At 47.6% G+C, this 18,623-nt stretch overlaps 1 long non-coding RNA gene across 3 annotated transcripts; it reads right to left on the bottom strand.

Moving 5' to 3' along the window:
- Positions 1 to 12,112: 12,112 nt before the first annotated feature.
- On the bottom strand, positions 12,113 to 15,273 carry LOC127345986 (uncharacterized). 3 transcript variants are annotated; one of them, XR_007879148.2, is made up of 4 exons: positions 14,582 to 15,273; positions 14,313 to 14,386; positions 13,373 to 13,595; positions 12,113 to 12,457 (listed from the first exon to the last, which is right to left on the bottom strand). It is a non-coding gene; the product is annotated as an uncharacterized lncRNA (long non-coding RNA). The 3 variants fall into 3 exon arrangements; XR_007879147.2 differs by having other exon boundaries at positions 13,373 to 13,585; positions 14,582 to 15,270; XR_007879146.2 differs by having other exon boundaries at positions 13,373 to 13,576; positions 14,582 to 15,261.
- Positions 15,274 to 18,623: the final 3,350 nt, after the last annotated feature.

The raw sequence follows: 18,623 nt of genomic DNA, 5'->3' as shown, positions 1-18,623 counted from the left end.
GCGTCCTCCACCGACAGAAAACTATCTTTCATGCCATGATAATGTTTCTTGGAGTAATCTCGTAGCCCGTTCTTAATTAAATGTAGGACAGTTTTATGATTAAGAAAGGAGGGAGTAGCTAAGACTAGTCACAATTAGGGGTGGACTAACGAGCTGCTCGGATCGTTAAGGCTCGGCTCGTTAAGCTCGTGACCGTTAAGGCTCGAATCGTTAAGCTCGTTAAGAATAACGAGCTGAAATCATTGTTCGGCTCGACTCGTTATGTTCTTGCGAGCGCTCGCGAGCAGCTCGTTAAGGACCGTTAAGGAGGCAATGGAAAACAAACATGTGTGCATTGCCTAGTAAGGAAGAGAGGAAACATAGACTTTTAGATCCTAATGTAGGAGTTTCAAGCATGGTTAAAGAACACTATTTTGTTTGGTTCCTTCCTGCCAAGTATTTGAGATAACTAAAGTGACTTGCAGTCAAAACTGGTAAAACCTAGCTTGTTACCGATCTTAACGAGTAGCTCATGAACATAGTCGGCTCGATTGTTTAGCTCGTTAACCTTAACGAGCAAAAACTGATGCTCAGCTCGACTCATTAACAAAACGAGCCGATCTCAAACGAGTCGAGCAAACGAGCACTCATTTAACTCGCCGATCTTCGAGCTTTTTGTCCAGCCCTAGTCACAATGGCAGTATCATAGGTAGTATCATGCATGCCATGTTGGCAAAAATCTGATGTGGCACATCATTTAATGAGGTGAGAGATGAGAGTAGTATCATAATATGATACCGTATCATAGCACGTAAAACTAGAAAACTTAATGGCAAACACATCTTGTACACATATTTGCATTGAGATTCTACAAAACATTAAATATAATGATACTATGATATTATCTTATGATACTATGCACTGTGGGGGTAGTATCATAAACTAGTATCATGTGCATGATACTAGTGTATGATACTTCCCATTGTGACTAGTCTAATAAAACTAGAACATGATCAGACAAATATTATTATACCACACACGTTGTTATAATTAAAGTACAACAGCACAAGTAACATGAACAGTTGTGAAACCAATGTGGACAGCACAACATACACCTAGTGAAAGCAACATGAATACTCAGCAGCACTATTTTGCCGTTCGCATTCTAATCAATGCATGAAATAAGATTCATCTAGCACAGGGTGTCGCTTTTGTTGAGACTACCTTTTGCACGATCGGCCACAGCGAAACGCAACACCTCTTCACTAACTTGAATCTGCAAATATATTTAAATACTCCGTCAGCAACCCCCTCGCGCAACCAAATTTACATGTCATTGGTACGGAAGTGCAACAATAAAACCAGAGAGGACTAACAAAGCATGCATGACATTTATACGAAACGAACTATCTTTTACAAAGTCATTGATGAGTAGCAATAACCCCCTCGCGCGGTGGCCGTGGCGCGGGCCGGGGCGGCCAGTGAGGGCGTCGCGCTGGGCGGCGGGCGCGGCGGCGCGGAGCTCCGACCTCGGCGTGGTGACGGCGCATCCATGGCGCGCTCGTGGCGGCGGCGGCTCCCTGGAGCGGCTCCGGCGCGGGCGGCGCGAGCTCGAGCCCTGGCGGGCTGGTGAAGGTGATGGCGGCGCGAGTGGGTTCTGATCCGGCGAGCAGCTCGGCCGGCAGTTGCGACGCCCGTTCGCTCCGGCGTGGAGGGGTCCTGGGAAGAAGGTGTGGCGCGCCAGATCTGGCCGCCTCGAGTTCGGGCCGGGGCAGGGCCCCGGGCCCATTTCGAGCCCTTTTTCGCCCCAGATCCGTGAGCGCCGGCAGCCATGGGGGCTGCTGGAGGCCGATCTGGCTTTGTTCCCCTCCTGGTGGCGACGGCGCAAGGTGCGGTGGTTGGCCGGCTCCTCGGTTGGAGTCCGGTCACCTGCAGTGGTCTGGTGCGGTGTGCTGCCTTGGTAGCAAGCTTGGCCGGCGGCGGTGGCCTGCCGGTGTTGGTGAGGGTGCTGGGAGCGTGTTGGCTTCCTACGGGCCAGGCAGGGGCCTGGTGCCATGTGAAGCCATCGTCTTTCGTCCCGCGATCTGGTGTTGCCGGCAGCCACGGGGGCTGTTGGTCGACCGATCCTCGGGAGGTGCCCTCTGCAGTAAGGTTCGATGCTTCCAGGCAGGGGGTTCGGGGTTCTCGCTGCGAAGGTCTACTCGTTCTCATCCTTTTCTCCGTTGTGCTCTAAACTGGGACGCCGGGGCGGCGGCCCTGGAAGGTGGGAGTCATGCTAGTTGGCGGGCGAGCCAATGACTCTGGTGCTGGCTGGTGACCACGGCCGTGAGGGCGGCGTGGTGGTCGGCGAGTCGAGTGTTGTGGGGTGTAGATGGTGGTGTTGTTGCCAAAGGGAAACCTTTGCCCCTCGGGCCACGGCGGCGGCGGCCGCGGATGGCGTTCCCTTGCTGAAGGCGCTGTGAGGCCAATCTCCATTCCTCTACTTCGTCCGGGTGAAAACCCAAGATCCTCGGATCGGGCGGTGGCGGCACTCCGGTGTCGTGCTCTTCTTGAAGACACCGTCTTGGAGCCACAGCGCAAGGCTCACCGATGGTTGCGACGGAGGTGATTCTTCGGCAATCTTCGGCAAGGCTTGCTCCGTGCCCTCCCCTTGTCGAGCTTCCTTGGCGCTGCTGTTCGGTTTGTGAGCAACGATGGTTGGCCCCCGGTGGTGGTCGGCTTCCGGTGGCGCTTCTGCGACGGAGGAGTTCTGTTGAGGCGCACGTGAAAATGGCTCGCTCTCGAGTGAGCTCCGGCCCTACACTGTAGACTCCAGCTCTTCTCCGAGTCTCGTAGGCGCTTTGGCTGAGCTTGTTGGTCGCGCTTCCGGTTGTAGCTTCTTCGGTAGTTCGTGTGGGTGTGTGGTGTCGTTCTGTAAGCTGGGTTCAGCACTTTGTATCGTTCTCGCCGTTGGTGGCTTTGTTAATTCAAAGTTGGGCACTTGAGTGCCTTTTATCTAAAAAAAAAATAACGTAGCAAAAAACAGAGCATATGCTACATGGAAAATGAACACTCCAGTTTTCAGTTTATAACTAGAACATAGATGCGCCCGTTGTGGCGCCCGTCCATCTGATCTACAATAGAAAAAATAACTATGTCAATAATCTACTAAATCACACCACCATAATAATTCCATAACAATGGAAGTAGTGTAGCAATTTTTATTGCTAATTCTGAATTAACTCATAATATAGTAATAAATATAACTTTATGGATCAACGCTACAAATATGCTTCTTTTTTTTTTTCCTTCAGCAGCTTTTCAATATTACAACTGCATGCTTGCAACCTTTGATTACCAAGATTCTTTTACATTCGATAAACTAACTCCAAATGAAAAATCAATATATAGCTTCTGCCAAAAGGAGAATCTGTAACCTCGCCGAAATAACAAAGTCCCCACGAGCCTAATGTTCTCAAGGCTGGGCTATAGATCGAATTGAAAGTTGCTGTGAAACTATATATATAGACCATGTAGAGGTATCCAACTCAATTTGGTACTTGAAATAATAGCGAAGCTTCTGCTCATAATTCGTAGCATGTTTTTAACTAAATGTTCTTTCATAAGCTGAAGTAAATTTATGTAAACCGAAAGAGAGTTTCATAACAAGCAAATAGTGTGTCCAGCTTATAGAACAATTCCATCAAGGTAAGATCAGATCTCTGTTGATGTTGATTTTTTCAGTACCAGCTCAATGGCTGCCACTAAGCTGTTCTGGTGAGAACAAAGATTTGTTATTAAACAGACTCCTTTATACTCAACATTTCCAACAAACAAGAAACTTAGTATACATAATAATTCTGATATAAGACCTGGGAAAGAATTCCATCAGGATAGTTAGAAGACAATGTCAATGCAGTCAGATCTCAAGAAGAAGCATCGGCCTAAATGCATATACCGTTTAAACATGCAGCTCTGATGTCAATCACCAGATGCTGACTTGAAGGCCCCAAACGGCAAGATATGCACCAGAGTCGAAACATGTAACGCACATGTGAAATTTCAAAGCACATAGCAGGTTAAAATTCAACTAACATTATAGGTTAGATGTTACACATTTCTCACAATATCTGATATTACTTACTTTAACTGAATGAACAATACTTAACTTCAAAATACCCCAGCCATGACAATTTCATGTATGCTTAAAACTGTCCAGTGTTGCCATATATACATATATGTAGTACCTTATAAAAAGCAACAAGAACAAGAAGTCTCCTTTGAGCATAACATATATGCTTGCCGTCACTACTACTTGGGGCATGGACAACGAAATGTATTCTAGTAATGCTTACACTATTAGTGTTTCAAACTATCATGTACTCCAATAGCAGTAATTGGAATGATAAAACATCAGTATTATAAGGATAATAAGATAATATAGAACACACCATATCAGGCTGAGATTATAGTGCAACAACCTAAGGTATGCGCCAAATGAATGGTTAATCATATATACTCATACCTAAGATATAATTTTTTCCTGGGATCTCAAATGCCATTTGGATTCGAAAGCAAACCTGATATAGATTCATCTTAAAGGTTAGATACCCCAAAGCCAGCAAGAAGGGTTAAGTAATAAATATCATGAACACTCGGAGAATCAAAATCACCATCACATGAGAGATGCCGAATACTGAATACAGTTCAGTTCAGACCAATCTTCTACTCCCTCCGTGCAGAAATATAAGACGTTGGGAGTACTTTCCGACCAGGTGAAAATGCAACGAAAAGACATCTATACCCCTGTTTAAAACTTGAATCCCGATCTGATTCCCCGTCGTCCGCCGGAATCAATCCTCCACCGGAGCTCCTCCTCCCCTAGACAGCTCCCTCCTCCCCCAACAAGCCCCCTCCTCCCCCAATTTCACTCCTCCCCCAGCCAGCTGCCTCCTCCCCAGGAAGAATCGGTCCTCCCCATCACCACACGATCCGTGCCCACGTCTAGCTCCGATTGATCCTGGAAGCCGCCCGCCGTCCCCTTAGCCATAAGCTTATCGCGCTCGTCCAGGGATTCGCCAGGAGGCGCCATGGCGAGGAGGTCACCAGGGATTGGATCGCGCACTGCCTCCTCCTGCGCCTCGTCCACCGACAATCTAGGGACGGTGGCGGAGCCACCAGCCGCAGGAGTCGAGGTGTTGGGCGGTGTCCGCAAGGGAGGAGTAGGCCATGACCTGGATGAACTCCGCGATGAGGTCATTGTGTGATCGTCCTCCTGATCCATCAATCGAACTCAACAATCCATGCGCGCCGGCAAGCACCTCCAGATCGTCGTAGCGTCCAAGTCGTCGAACCACCCGAAGTTGTCGCGCCTGAAGATAATGGTGCTTCCAGATCTTAATTTTCGTCCACCTAAACAAGAAGAGGATGTCAATCATCTGCACTACTCCAGTTAACTGTAACATAGCAATAAAAGAGAACCAGTTCATTTGCAATAAAAGTTAATTTGCTGCATCAGGTGAATAAATCAAAATGGATCGCAGTTACTCAATGTTTATTTGGAGATCATAAATTGGTGTCTCATTTGCAAATGTGAACATTTTTCTTGTCGACTGGCAAGTACTGTGATGCAGATGCATATGAATATAGGATACACTACCAGTAACTCCGGCAGCTCGTCCCAAACATCTCGGCTGCACAGATCAACGAGGAGAGCTCCAACAGCTCGTCCCCAACCTTTCCGCAGCGCATCGCCTTCTCACCGGCTCCCATCAGCACATCACCTTCTCGTGGCTCCCAACACCTTCTCGCGGCTCCCAGCAGCTGGCGCATGCATCTAGCCGTGATCTCCGGCAAGTACCACCACGGCGACCGCTGATCTCCAACAGCGGTAGCAGAACCTAGCTTCCCCAGCAGCAACTGAAAATCAACAGATTAGATGTGTTAGGAATAGACACCTTGTATTACCAGGGGGTCAAAGGCCACAATATATATAGTACATGTATAGGTGCAAATATGCAGGAAACTCCTAACATATGGGGAAACTACAATATACAGATATATACATCTAACACCCCCCTCAAACTCATGGTAGATCAACAACACTGAGTTTGGAGAGTAAGAAGTCATGCTGCGCTCGAGTTTGTGCTTTTGTAAAGAAATCCGCCAACTGCAAATCGGAAGGCACATAATGAACCGCAACAACCTCATCCTACACCTGAGCACGTGTATAAAAAGCATCAACACCAATATGCTTGGTCAGCTCATGCTTGACCGGATCACGTGCAATACTGATAGCACATGTACTGTCAGACAAAAGTGGAGTGGGTGTCGTAACAGAGACCCCAAAATCTGCAAGCAACCACCGTAACCAGGTCACCTCAGCGATCAACAAAGCCATAGCCCGCAACTCAGCCTCAACACTCGAACCGGAAACCGCTACCTGTTTCTTCATCTTCCAAGCAACAAGCGAACCACCAAGAAACACACAGTAAGCAGAAAGTGAACGACGATCCGTAGGATCACTCGCCCACGTAGCATCCGAGTAGCACCGGAGCTGGAGAGAGCTGGAACTAGGAAAGAAAAGGCGACGAGTGATCGTGCCACGAAGATAACGAAGAACACGAAGGAGATGACTGTAGTGAACGGTGGTAGGAGCTGAGACAAACTAACTCAGAATATGAACAGGATAGAAAATATCAGGACGAGTGACAACAAGATAAACAAGACTCCCAACAAGATTGCGATAACGTGTGGGATCAGGAAGATGATCACCATCAGTAGGACGAAGCTTAACATTAAGCTCCATAGGAGTATCAACCGTGCGCTCATCCCCAAGAGCAGCACGAGCAAGAAGATCCTGAATGTACTTTTCCTGAGAGATAGAAAAGCCATCAGAAGTGGAGGAAACCTCAATCCCAAGAAAATAGCAAAGATGACCAAGATCAGTCATAAGAAACTGATCTCGAAGACGAGCCTTGACAAAGGCAATATACTCAGGATCATCACCAGTAATGATCATATCATCAACATAGAGAAGAAGAAGAGTGCGTCCACGAGGATAAGTGTGAACGAAAAGCGCTGGATCATGAAAACTAGGAGAGAAACCAGCAGCCGTCACCACGGAGGCAAAACTCTCAAACCATGCACGAGGGGCCTGTTTGAGGCCATAAAGAGAGCGTCGAAGACGACAAACCATCCCATCGGGAACAGAATACCTAGGAGGAGGCTGCATGTAAACCTCCTCACTCAACTCGCCATTAAGAAAAACGTTCTTAACATCAAGCTGAGACACAGACCAGCGTCGAACAGAACAACAAGAAGAGTACGCACAGTGGTCATATGAGCCACAGGGGCAAAAGTCTCATCATAGTCACGACCGTGCTCCTGCTGAAAACCACGAGCCACAAGATGCGTTTTATAGCGCTCAAGAGATCCATCAGAGCGGGTCTTAATTTTATAGACCCACTTACACGTGATGGGACGAACACCAGAAGGGGAGAAACAAGATCCCAGGTGCCAGTGCGCTCAAGCGCAGTGATCTCCTCAGCCATGGCAAGCTGCCATTCAGGATGGCGCTCGGCATCCCGATACGAAATCGGCTCGGAGACGACAAAGAGACCATACTGACTAGGAGAGTAATGGTCTGGAGCACGACGCTGACGAATAGGCCGTGAAGAGGGAAGCTCATCAGCGGAAGACGACTCATCAGAAGAAGAGGAAGAAGGAATAGCATCAGAAGGATCCGAAGCCGGAGAACGAGGAGTACTAGGGAACTAGACGGAGGAGAGGATGGCACCGAAATCGAAGGGGGCGCATCGGAACTAGGAGGTGGAGGAGAAGGGACAGCGGGAGGTGTATCCGAAAAAGAAGAAAAGAGATATCATCCACCGGGTAAGTACCAGAGATGGGGCAAGGATAGAAGGGACGTGTCTCATCAAACGTGACATCACGAGAGATGCGCATCCGCCGACCAACGGGATCCCAACAGCGATAGCCCTTATGCTCATCACTGTATCCGAGAAAAACACACTCAACAGACTGAGCGGTCAGTTTGGTGCGTTCGCGAGGAGGGAGAAGGACATAGCAAACGCAACCAAATAAACGAAGAGTCGAGTAGTCTAGAGAGCTACCAGAAAGACGCTCGAGAGGAATGCCACCTTGAATGGCAGCAGAAGGCTGAATGTTAATGAGGTAAGTCGACGTAGCAACAGCCTCATCCCAGAAATGCGGCGGAAGAGAGGAAGCAATCATCATAGCACGGGTAGTCTCAAGAATATGACGATGCTTACGCTCGGCGACACCATTTTGAGCATGGGCGCCGGGACACGAGAACTGAGCGAGGGTGCCCTGCTCAACAAGTACACCACGCAGGTGCTTGGAGATATACTCTCCTGCAGAATCAGCACGAAACACACGAATAGGTGTGGAATACTGAGTACGAACCATGGCTGCAAAGCGCTGATAAATAGAGAGCACCTCACTTCGAGAGCGCATAAAAAACAACCAGGTGTACCATGAAAAATCATCAATAAACAAAATATAGTATCGATGACCCCCTTTTGAATGAAAGGGAGCCGGACCCCAAACATCTGAATGAACTAAATCAAAAGGTCGCTGAGATACAGACACACTAGTAGGATAGGGAAGCTGAATCTGTTTGCCTAACCTACAACCCTGACACGAATGTAAAGACACATCTCCTGGGACGGACCCCAGAAGACCTCGACGAACTAATGACGATAAGCGGGAGCCACAAAGATGACCCAGACGATGATGCCACTGCTGAAAAGAGCCAGTGATAGAAGCAACAACCGTAGGAGAACTGGCAGATGAAGAGTCAGCAGAAGGAACGCGAAGCCAGTCTAACTCCTAGAGCCCCGGGGACTCAAGGCTGCGAGGGCCAGCTCCAACCAGGGCATGCGTACGGCGGTCCTGAACATCACAAGAATCAGCGTCAAGAATGACGCGACAACCAGAATCAGTAAGCTGACTAGCAGAAAACAGGTTCATCTTAAGACTAGAGACATGAGAAACATCAGGAACAGAGAAAGAGGAAGTAGAAAGGGTGCCTCGACTGGAAACAGGAAGAGAGGTACCATCAGCCGTGATAACATGGACAAGAGAAACAAGAGAGCGAAGAGCAGAAAGAATAGAAGATGCAGAAGTCATATGAAAAGAAGATCCAGAATCCAGATACCACGGGGATGACGTACCTGACTGTGTAGAAGGTGGTGGTCGCGTGGTGCCAGAAGAGCCAGGCACAGAACCAGCAGTACCCGTCGAGGAAGAGCCTATAGCAGCGAGCAGAGCACGAAGACCACAGATAATGTCCTGATCAGATAGCGCAACAGCAGAAGATCCTGAAGAACCAGCTTGCCCACGAGTGTGGTACCGCGGACGTAAGCTGGGATCCCTCTGCCAACAGCTAGAGACAGTGTGGCCAGACCTGCCACAGTAGGTGCAGGGAGGTGATGTCGTACCACGAGGCTGCTGAGGCTGACTCTGGACCTGGGCTGGAGGAGTAGAGAGTATCGGCGATGCTGGAGACCGCAACGACGCCGGCGGCATAGGAGGTCCACGAGCAGACGGCACAGGAGGGCCACGAGCAGCAAGCACAGAGGGAACCTCAAGAAGACCAGCACCACGAAGACGAGTCTCCTCAGCACGAAGCTCAGCCAGTACCTCAGAGAGCGGAACACGGCCACGGGCAAGCAGCTGTGCACGACGCGGCTCAAACTCCTTACGGAGCCGCGACAAGAACTCAAAAAACGCGCTGAAACTCCAGATCCGCGCGCACAGTCAGACAGCAGGGACAGGTGGCACACATAGCTGTACAAAGAGAATCAAGCTGACGCCAAATAGCAACACTCTGAGTGTAGAACTCATCAATAGTAGAATCACCCTGCTGAAGGGCATGCTCCTGGCGGACCACAAACAGGTAAAGAGCATCCCCAGACGGCTGATAGCGCTGACGAAGAAAAGCCCACTGAGCAGCAGTGGGAAGACCCATGAACTCAAGAGCATACTGATGCAGAACACTGGAGGTGAGAATAGCAGCAGCACGAGCATCCCCATCTATCCACTGAGTGTAGTCAGTCAGATCCAGCCGGTAAGTCGCAACGGCAGTAGAGTGGTCCTGGGCCTTCCGGTCATAATCAGCTAGAGCAGTATCATCAGCACTCTTGGCTGCATCCTTATCCGCCTGAGTAGCATCAGGGGCAAGGGCAACGGGCGTCGGTGCAACAGGCACCGTAGGAGCAACGGGGCGCGGCGGACAGGAGACCTCGCCAGAAAGCACACGCCAAAGACGAAGACCGCGCATGTGGACGCGCATGAAGGCAGCGAAATCAGGGTAATTCACGCCATCAAAGATCACCGGGCAGCGAGAAATCGCAACATAACCCGACGACGAAGACATAGCTCTTGTTCTTTTTTTTAACACACGATCTGGTCAATCGACAGAGAAACAACAGCGATCGGCAGGGGATGGAACAGTGGCGAGCTGGTCAGCACGGGCCAGCAGGGGATCAGCAAGGGCCAGCAGGGGATCAGTACGGGCCAGCAGGGGATCGATCGTTATCGCCTCAATCAGGCCAGCAGCGGACCTTGACTAATCGATCGGACCAGGGGGCAGCAGGGAGCGACGGAGGCGGACGGGGCAGAGAGATCCCGCGGCAGCCGGCGTGGGTAGGCTCCAGCGCGGGCGGGCGGTGAGGCCGGCCGGGGACGGAGCTGGCAGCGGAGGGCGGACGGGGCGCACGTCCTCGGGCGTGCGGACGGGGCGCACGCGCTCGTGAAGCAACGCGGAGCGGAGGGGATCGAAGATGGGGAGCGGATCGAAGACGAGGCCGGTCTTGCGCGATCCGAATAAGGCGGATCGATCTCGATCCAGAAAAAGCAGCGGCCAATTCGGGAACCGGGAACTGAGACCAGGGCGAGATGGCGGCTGCAACGAGGAGAGAAGAGGAGCAAAACCTATTGCTCTGATACCATATTAGGAATAGACAGCTTGTATTAACAGGGGCCAAAGGCCACAATATATAGTACATGTACAGGTGCAAATATGCAGGAAGTCCCCTAACATATGGGGAAACTACAATATACAGATATATACATCTAACAAGAAGTACTAACCAGTCAGTAGTAGGCCTAGGTGATCAGCATTGGGTATTCTAGCTAGCTCTGAGCCTGTGAACTGGTACATTGTAGAGTTGACTGGAATGCACATATGTGCAACTCAAATTAGGTTGGTTGTAAATGATTAAACTGAAAAATCAAGTACTGATATGTGTTGTGCTGCTTATCTGGTTATTATAACTGACAAGGAAGTGAACATGAATCGTTTTTTGTGTTCATTGTAGGGCCAAAACTATCCAACCAAGATACAGATAAACTGCAAATTCATGGAGGAATGAAAATTGTGCTCTCAAGTTGGTGGAGGTCAGGGAGTTAGACCAAACTAATAAGAGTATCAGACTAATCAAATTGTGCTCACATAGTGCATCTAGCATCATCACAAGCATTATCATTTGTATAATTATGATTATGAAGAGTACTAGGAAGCATAGGCGCTGCGGCACGCCGCGCCCTTGAATGCTGGTTGTGCTATGGTAGCTAAATTTATCAATTATGGATGTATAATGCCTTCAGATCAGGTTCGTTGAGCTTGCCTAGGTACACAACCATGCATACTTCCTTTTTCACATACCTTGACGAAAATCTTTGAGAGAAAAAAAAACATTCTTTGTTCTGTTCGGAGGGAAAAGTAGCTGGATATTATTGTCACAAGGAGTTAGTCGTGTATAGGTGTTTGTCATACAGATACAAAAGAAGATAACTGGGCAATATTATTTGACAACAGTGGGTACTGTGCAGTGAAGGTCTTCCTGAGGGAAGTTAACTTCTTGAGCTGCTTTAGATGACCAGCTGCTTGAATCTTAGCCGGAGAAATAAGGGGACTATGTTATGTTTTACTCCATTGCTTGCAGAAAGAAGTTAGTCAACCTATTTTTTTTTTTAATACAGATGCAGCATTCTGGAAGGAAATTTAGTTGGCGATTGCAATGTTGTTTCACATTGTAGTCACCCTACAATAATATGATGAAGTATTACCTTATATAATTTGTTAGAACTTTTTATAGGAGGAATCAGCTAAATGTAAGAGAAGATTATAATAAGGAAGAAAGATAGATAGCAGTCTATAAAACAACATCATAATGACCGTGGCAAATAGGAGGGTATCTTTACTGAAAGAACTGATAGTCTGTCTGCTTAGCTAATGTGTACTGAAGAATCACCAAGCTTGGGGCGTGAGCTGTTCTACTTAGCTGAAAGTAAGTCCTTGGAAGCTGATGACTTCTTTTTCTCATGAGCTGTTGTCTAGAAGGAAAGAATGTGTACAATTATGATCTAGTCTATGCTTGTGAGCTTGATCTGTTCTTGCCATCATTTCTTGAACTTGTTGGCACCCTTCCTACCCACATGTCACTCTGTACACCTGCAAATAAGCAAAGTTCATATCAGCCCATCTCAGTAATAATCGTGCTCTCATGGAAACGTTTTATGCAAACACAAGTTGTCCTGAAAATGCCAAGTCAAAGAAGATGTAATAATTGGGTCATATACTTGCAATCGTAAATTCAGACACACCAAGACCGTATCCAATGTAGTGTGTGTGGCATCTAAGGTTTGGTGAACAGGCCATAAACTATAAAAACCAATGCACCAACAATTAAGCATCTCAAAATAAACAGGAAATCACAGTGCATAAAAGAATCAAGAAAACTGAGGTATTTCCCTAAATCCAACAGTCCATAGATTACAGACATTGATCTGCCGATAACCTGCAATAAGAGGAACCTAAAACTTTGAGCTAAACACAATATGCACTGATGTTTTTGTTGATGTGATTTCCACATAAAGATAACCTAAATCAAAGGATGCAGACACCAATTTGGTAAGGCCTGTGAAAAGCGTGATAAGAAAAAGATGCAACAGTCATGCCTAGAAGTGTCGGCAGCAAAGTTGACAGTAGTGAAGGTACAGAACATGTCAATAAATCTGGAAGAAAAGAAGCATATAAATAAATTTTGAAGAATACCTGCAGATCAGGAAGACATGTCATGCCAAATTAATAATATGATGATAGGGATTAACCTAACTCAGTAAGAGAAGGCAATCAGAATTAAACAACTGCAGAACTTGTAACTTATTAGTATGAAGCTCTGCAATGACTCCATCCCTGGTGTCACAGATCAGACCGAGAGAACCTCACATGTGACCATGCCCTCTTTATACAGCAACTTATACCAAATATGAATGATGATCACTTAAATTTGGTTGTAGTAAAACGGAAATAATTTATCTAGCTATTAGTACATATTTGAGAAAAAAGTTTCAAAGAAAAGCTAACCTTCATGAGGGCTGAACAGACCATGCCTGCATAAAGAATCAAGCTGCCCTAAATCAAAGATTTCGGCACCCCAATGACGGTGACCCTTTTGCTCCATGTTGTATGTGTGTATAGCTGCATCCACAATGCCTAGTCGCAGTAGAGCGGCAACCATGAACACCGCAGCCAGACCAACCTCGGCGGCTCGGATCTTTGTCTCACCGTCTGCAGTACCTACACCGTTCTAAAAAAATCAGATTAGAAGGACAACAATATTTTGAAATAATCTGGAATACTTTATGTGCCTAGGTGGTCGGTCCCTGTTTTTCCTCCTTTATGTGCAGAATCTCCTTGGGAAAAACATACTCTCATGTTGACGATGTACATTCTTTCATGTATTACTATGTGATGGAAGCTTAGTTTAAAAAACAATGACAATTCAGCTCAATGAACATCTTAGCTAATGATGTCCATCAAAACATCACGAGGCCACACTCCACACGATTTTATAAAGCAATCTAGCAAACGTAGGGTGTGCATAAATAAATAATAAAAGCATAACTGGAGTCCATATATAGTAAACATTTCCTAGTAAGTCCACCATATGTCTTACCCGTACATCATGTAATGTGATTGTATAACAAAAAAGCCGTGTGCATCATATTGATGCAGAGGCTGGGCGCTGCCCCTTTTCGAAAAAAATAAATATAATGTGATTGTATAACAAAGAAACTTTTGCCTAGCTATATGGTAGAAGAAAAACGGCTGGAGTTAATTGGTAGTGCAGAAATAAATAATAGAACCATAACTGGAGTCCATATATATACTAAGATCTCCTAGTAATTCCACCATACTTTTTATCTGTACGTCATGTAATCTAATTGTGTAACAAAGAAACTTGTGCCTAGCTTATACTATGGTAGAAGAAAAATAGCTGGAGTTAATTGCTAGGCCATCTTACCGGAGGTCCAAAGTCCAACCTGATGCAAGACATAAGCTGCTAGCTACCGGAACAAAATCTGGGAGTTGGCTTTCCTGATATATAAAATTGGGTATCAGCTAAAACAAATCTCACGTGGATACCTTGCGTGCTAATTCGTGAAGCTAATTAAACTTGTGCCAGGAAAGATTAGAACGGATGTATATGTTGGAGATCTTTTGTGACACATATCTCTAGTTTAATTTTGTTGTGTATGAAATATGGAAAACATCAGAGATGATAGAGCAAACCGAGTAGCCACAGTGAATTGAGAAGGCCTTCAATTCTGATGGTGCCCTCGCTGGCAAGCTGAAGCAGAACCCATCAAGTGACTGCCACCGCTACCGTACGGAGGTCGAAGTCCTGATGCGTACGGAGGTCAAAGTCTTGAAGCGTTGCTGCCAACGGCTGAGAGAGAGAAAGAGCTGAGGTAGGCGTGGCCATGGCGGCGGTTTGGCCGCGCCCTTGGTCCCGTTCTGTGAAAGCTCCGCATCCTCCCATCCGCTGCTGAGAGAAGAGAGACAGAACAGCCAGAGAAGTAAAAGAGAGGAGAGGAAAAGGCAGAGCCTCGACAGTCCGGGATGCGCCTGCTCCGGCCCGACGTCGCCTCCATCGGCCCCCGCCTGCCCCGCCACGGCGTCCCCGACCCGCGCTTGCCCTGCCCTGATGCTGCCGGATGCCGCCGTCCCGCCCTGAGGCTGCCGCAGGCCTCCGTGCCGCCGAGAGGCGCGCCACCCAACGCTACGGCGGAGATGATGGCCGGCGTCCGACCCATCCGGGAGCTCCCCGCGGCCATGGAGGCCTCTTGATGGGGCGGGCGAGGGGCGGAAAGAGGAGAGCAGGATCTGGGTCGTGAACCGAGGCCATTGCGGGGAGAGGCGTTGGGGATTTGCTCTCCCTCACGCTCGGTCAAAGCGAACCAAGCGGTGATGGCAGGGCCCACCCACTACATCTTTCTGGAGGAAGTGAATAAATCGTAACCGGTAGAGGTGGACAGCAATAAGAACGAAGAAGGTCTAGGAACCGGTTACCGGTAATCTATTTATACCAAGAAAAAAGGCAAAATAAAACAACCATGTGCTTGACACGGTGAGAAAGAGAAGAGAATGAGTACGTGTCTCTACCCAATTAGAGATAAATAGCTCATGAACAGTGGTCAAGGTAAAGTGAGAGCTCTAAATCAGCCATCTTTTATATAGGGTATAATTATCATTTCTACTTTTATAAGCCAATATATTGTCTGATTTGAAAAGGATGTGCAGCGATAAGAAATTCCTACCAATCAGGAATAAGAAGTTGCATCTAGCTAGCATCATCATAGGACCGTAAGCTAGACCAAGACATAACTAGCCCCTGCATAGCGCGAAAGCAGAGTCGCATGCATCACATCATAATATTCAGAGAAATAGCTGTCTGTGGACCTCACCTCCAACGCATGTGTCGTCCTCGTTCGACTGCCCTCTTGGTCTCCACGAGGCCTGTTGTATTGTAATCCAAATTCATATACTAAAGGGAGACTAACTTCTAACGAGTGGAGTGAGGCCCGTCGCCGGTAGGCTTGGGCCGAAGCGTACGGTACGGATCGTTGGCACCATCTATATATACATCTTGTAAGCTGCCGGCTAGGGTTTATTAGATTATAAGATAACCCACGGTATTTGTAAACACTCCTCGATACAGTGAAGTTTTGCTGGCTGGCGCCCGTGGTTGTTTCCCCTTCTGTGTTGGAAGGGGTTTTCCACGTTAAATCTTGTGTCCCCTGCGTGTGTTCTTGTTTCGTTTTTCGTTATTTGCTTGTCGCTTTTATAACAAGGCCGTTCGAGAAGCCGTCCGCGGTAGCTGCTCAGGTCCGACTGTTTGGAGATGGGCACTGTCGGCGCGCACATCTGCTCCTGGGCGTCACCCTCCTCCTCTTGTTGCCCACCGTGCTCCGCGTTCGCACCCCAGCCACATCGCTTCCGGCGCACGCAGATCCGGTGTGGGAGCCGGCTGGCGGTGGGCTCATCCGATGTGGCGGCCAGTGGGACCGGGTGTGGGGCTGGGCCAGCCGGTGTGGCGGCCGGTTCCGCCGGGCGTGGGACCGACCTGGACTACTTCTCCTTCTTTCTCGCATGCCTCTCTCTCCTCCCTCGCGGGTCCATGGGATGTCTTCATGTCCAGTTCCATATCCAGCTCCATGTCCAGCTGCTCCTCTCCGTCTCGTGCGATGCTTGCTCCCTCTTCGTACCTGATCATAAATAAGTGAAAGGACTTAGGCAGTATAAAGTTCTCATCGATCAAAGTACCATTTAGGATGAATTCACTTGCTCCTTAAGTAGCTTCTCACGAGCTCCTGTAATGGGTCCAATCCTAACTTCATTGGACTTGAGCTTCACATCAACATCTTCTTCATCTTGCAATGACGGAGTTAGTGGTTCGGTAGGGATGTCCTCATCAGTATCCTATAATGAAATGCAACTTACAATTTTCTGGTTCCAAACATACAGGTGAAAGTTCGCCTGGGTTAACATTTTCCATTTCCGTAGCTGGATCATCTAGCTTGTGAAATCACGATTTTTATTGGCAAATAATGTACCCCTTCAGAACTTTGTCTAGATATAAATGTATCTAGTCAAGAATTGTATCTACTTCCTTCGATTCATATTACTTGACGCTAATATAGATGTACCTAGACATATTTTAGCTTTAGATACATACATTTTAGCATTAAATAATATGGCTGGGACGGAGTATATAAAGTGAAATTAACTAATTTGGATTGGAAGGTGACGTGGGCATTACCCTTCGGGTAATTACTATCGTGTTACCCCTTGCAGCCCGACTAGAGGCCCATGAAGACACCCAAAGACCAGGTGGGACATAATGTCGGTTCGCAAGGTAGATTCTTGGAGAACAAGGCAAAGAAGACGAAGAATAGAAGGAAACTTTAGAACTAGGACTCTTTGTAACCTAGACGTACCCGGACAGATCTCTTGAGACCTGGCCCCCTATATAAGGGCCAGGAGAGGGGCTGCCGAGGGACACAATCAATCTTAGCAACTTTAGCCACCATAAGCCCAGAGCTAGGTCCCCATAGAACTTAGCCTCTCGACGAGAGCACAGCCGAAACCTTCGGCACCCCATTGTAACCCGATATTTTCATAATCAAGATCAGACAAGCAGGACATAAGGGTTTTACCTCATTGAGGGCCTGATACGTCTCAAACGTATCTATAATTTCTTATGTTCCATGCTAGTTTTATGACAATACCTACATGTTTTGTTCACACTTTATATCGTTTTGATGCATTTTCCGGAACTAACCTATTGACGAGATGCCGAAGTGCCAGTTCCTGTTTTCTGCTATTTTTGGTTTCAGAAATCCTAGTAAGGAAATATTCTCGGAATTGGACGAAATCAACGCCCAGCATCTTAGAATTCCACGAAGCTTCCAGAACACCCGAGAGCCACCAGAGGAGAGCCACAAGGGGCCCACACATGGGGCTGGCGCGGCCAGGGCTGGGCCCACGCCACCCTATTGTGTGGCGGCTCCGTAACCCCTCCGACTCCGCCTCTTCGCCTATTTAAAGCTCCCTGACCTAAATCTTCGATACGGAATAGCCACGGTACAAGAAACCTTCCAGAGCCGCCGCCATCGCGAAGCCAAGATCTGGGGGACAGGAGTCTCTGTTCCGGCACGCCGCCGGGACGGGGAAGTGCCCCCGGAAGGCTTCTTCATCGACACCACCGCCATCTTCATCACCGCTACTGTCTCCCATGAGGAGGGAGTAGTTCTCCACCAAGGCTAAGGGCTGTACCGGTAGCTATGTGGTTAATCTCTCTCCTATGTACTTCAATACAATGATCTCATGAGCTGCCTTACATGATTGAGATTCATATGAGCTTTGTATCACTATTAGTCTATGTGCTACTCTTGTGATATTATTAAAGTAGTCTATTCCTCCTTCACGGTGTAATGGTGACAGTGTGTGCATCGTGTAGTACTTGGCGTAGGTTATGATCATAATCTCTTGTAGGTTATGGAGTTAATTATTACTATGATAGTATTGATGTGATTTATTCCCCCTTCATAGTGTAAAGGTGACAGTGTGTATGCTATGTTAGTACTCGGTTTAAATTGCAAAGATCTATTATGCTCTAAAGGTTATTTAAACATGAACATCGAATGTTGTGGCGCTTGTTAACGCCGGCTTGAGGGAGCTCTTGTAGCCCTACACAACGAATGGTGTTCATTATCAAACAAGAGTATATGTAGCACAAAGGAAGAGAACTTATTTATTTATGTGATCAATG

The sequence above is a fragment of the Lolium perenne genome, chromosome 3 (genome assembly GCF_019359855.2).
Source record: "Lolium perenne isolate Kyuss_39 chromosome 3, Kyuss_2.0, whole genome shotgun sequence".
NCBI lineage: Eukaryota > Viridiplantae > Streptophyta > Magnoliopsida > Poales > Poaceae > Lolium > Lolium perenne.
This window is presented reverse-complemented; position numbering and strand designations above follow the sequence as displayed.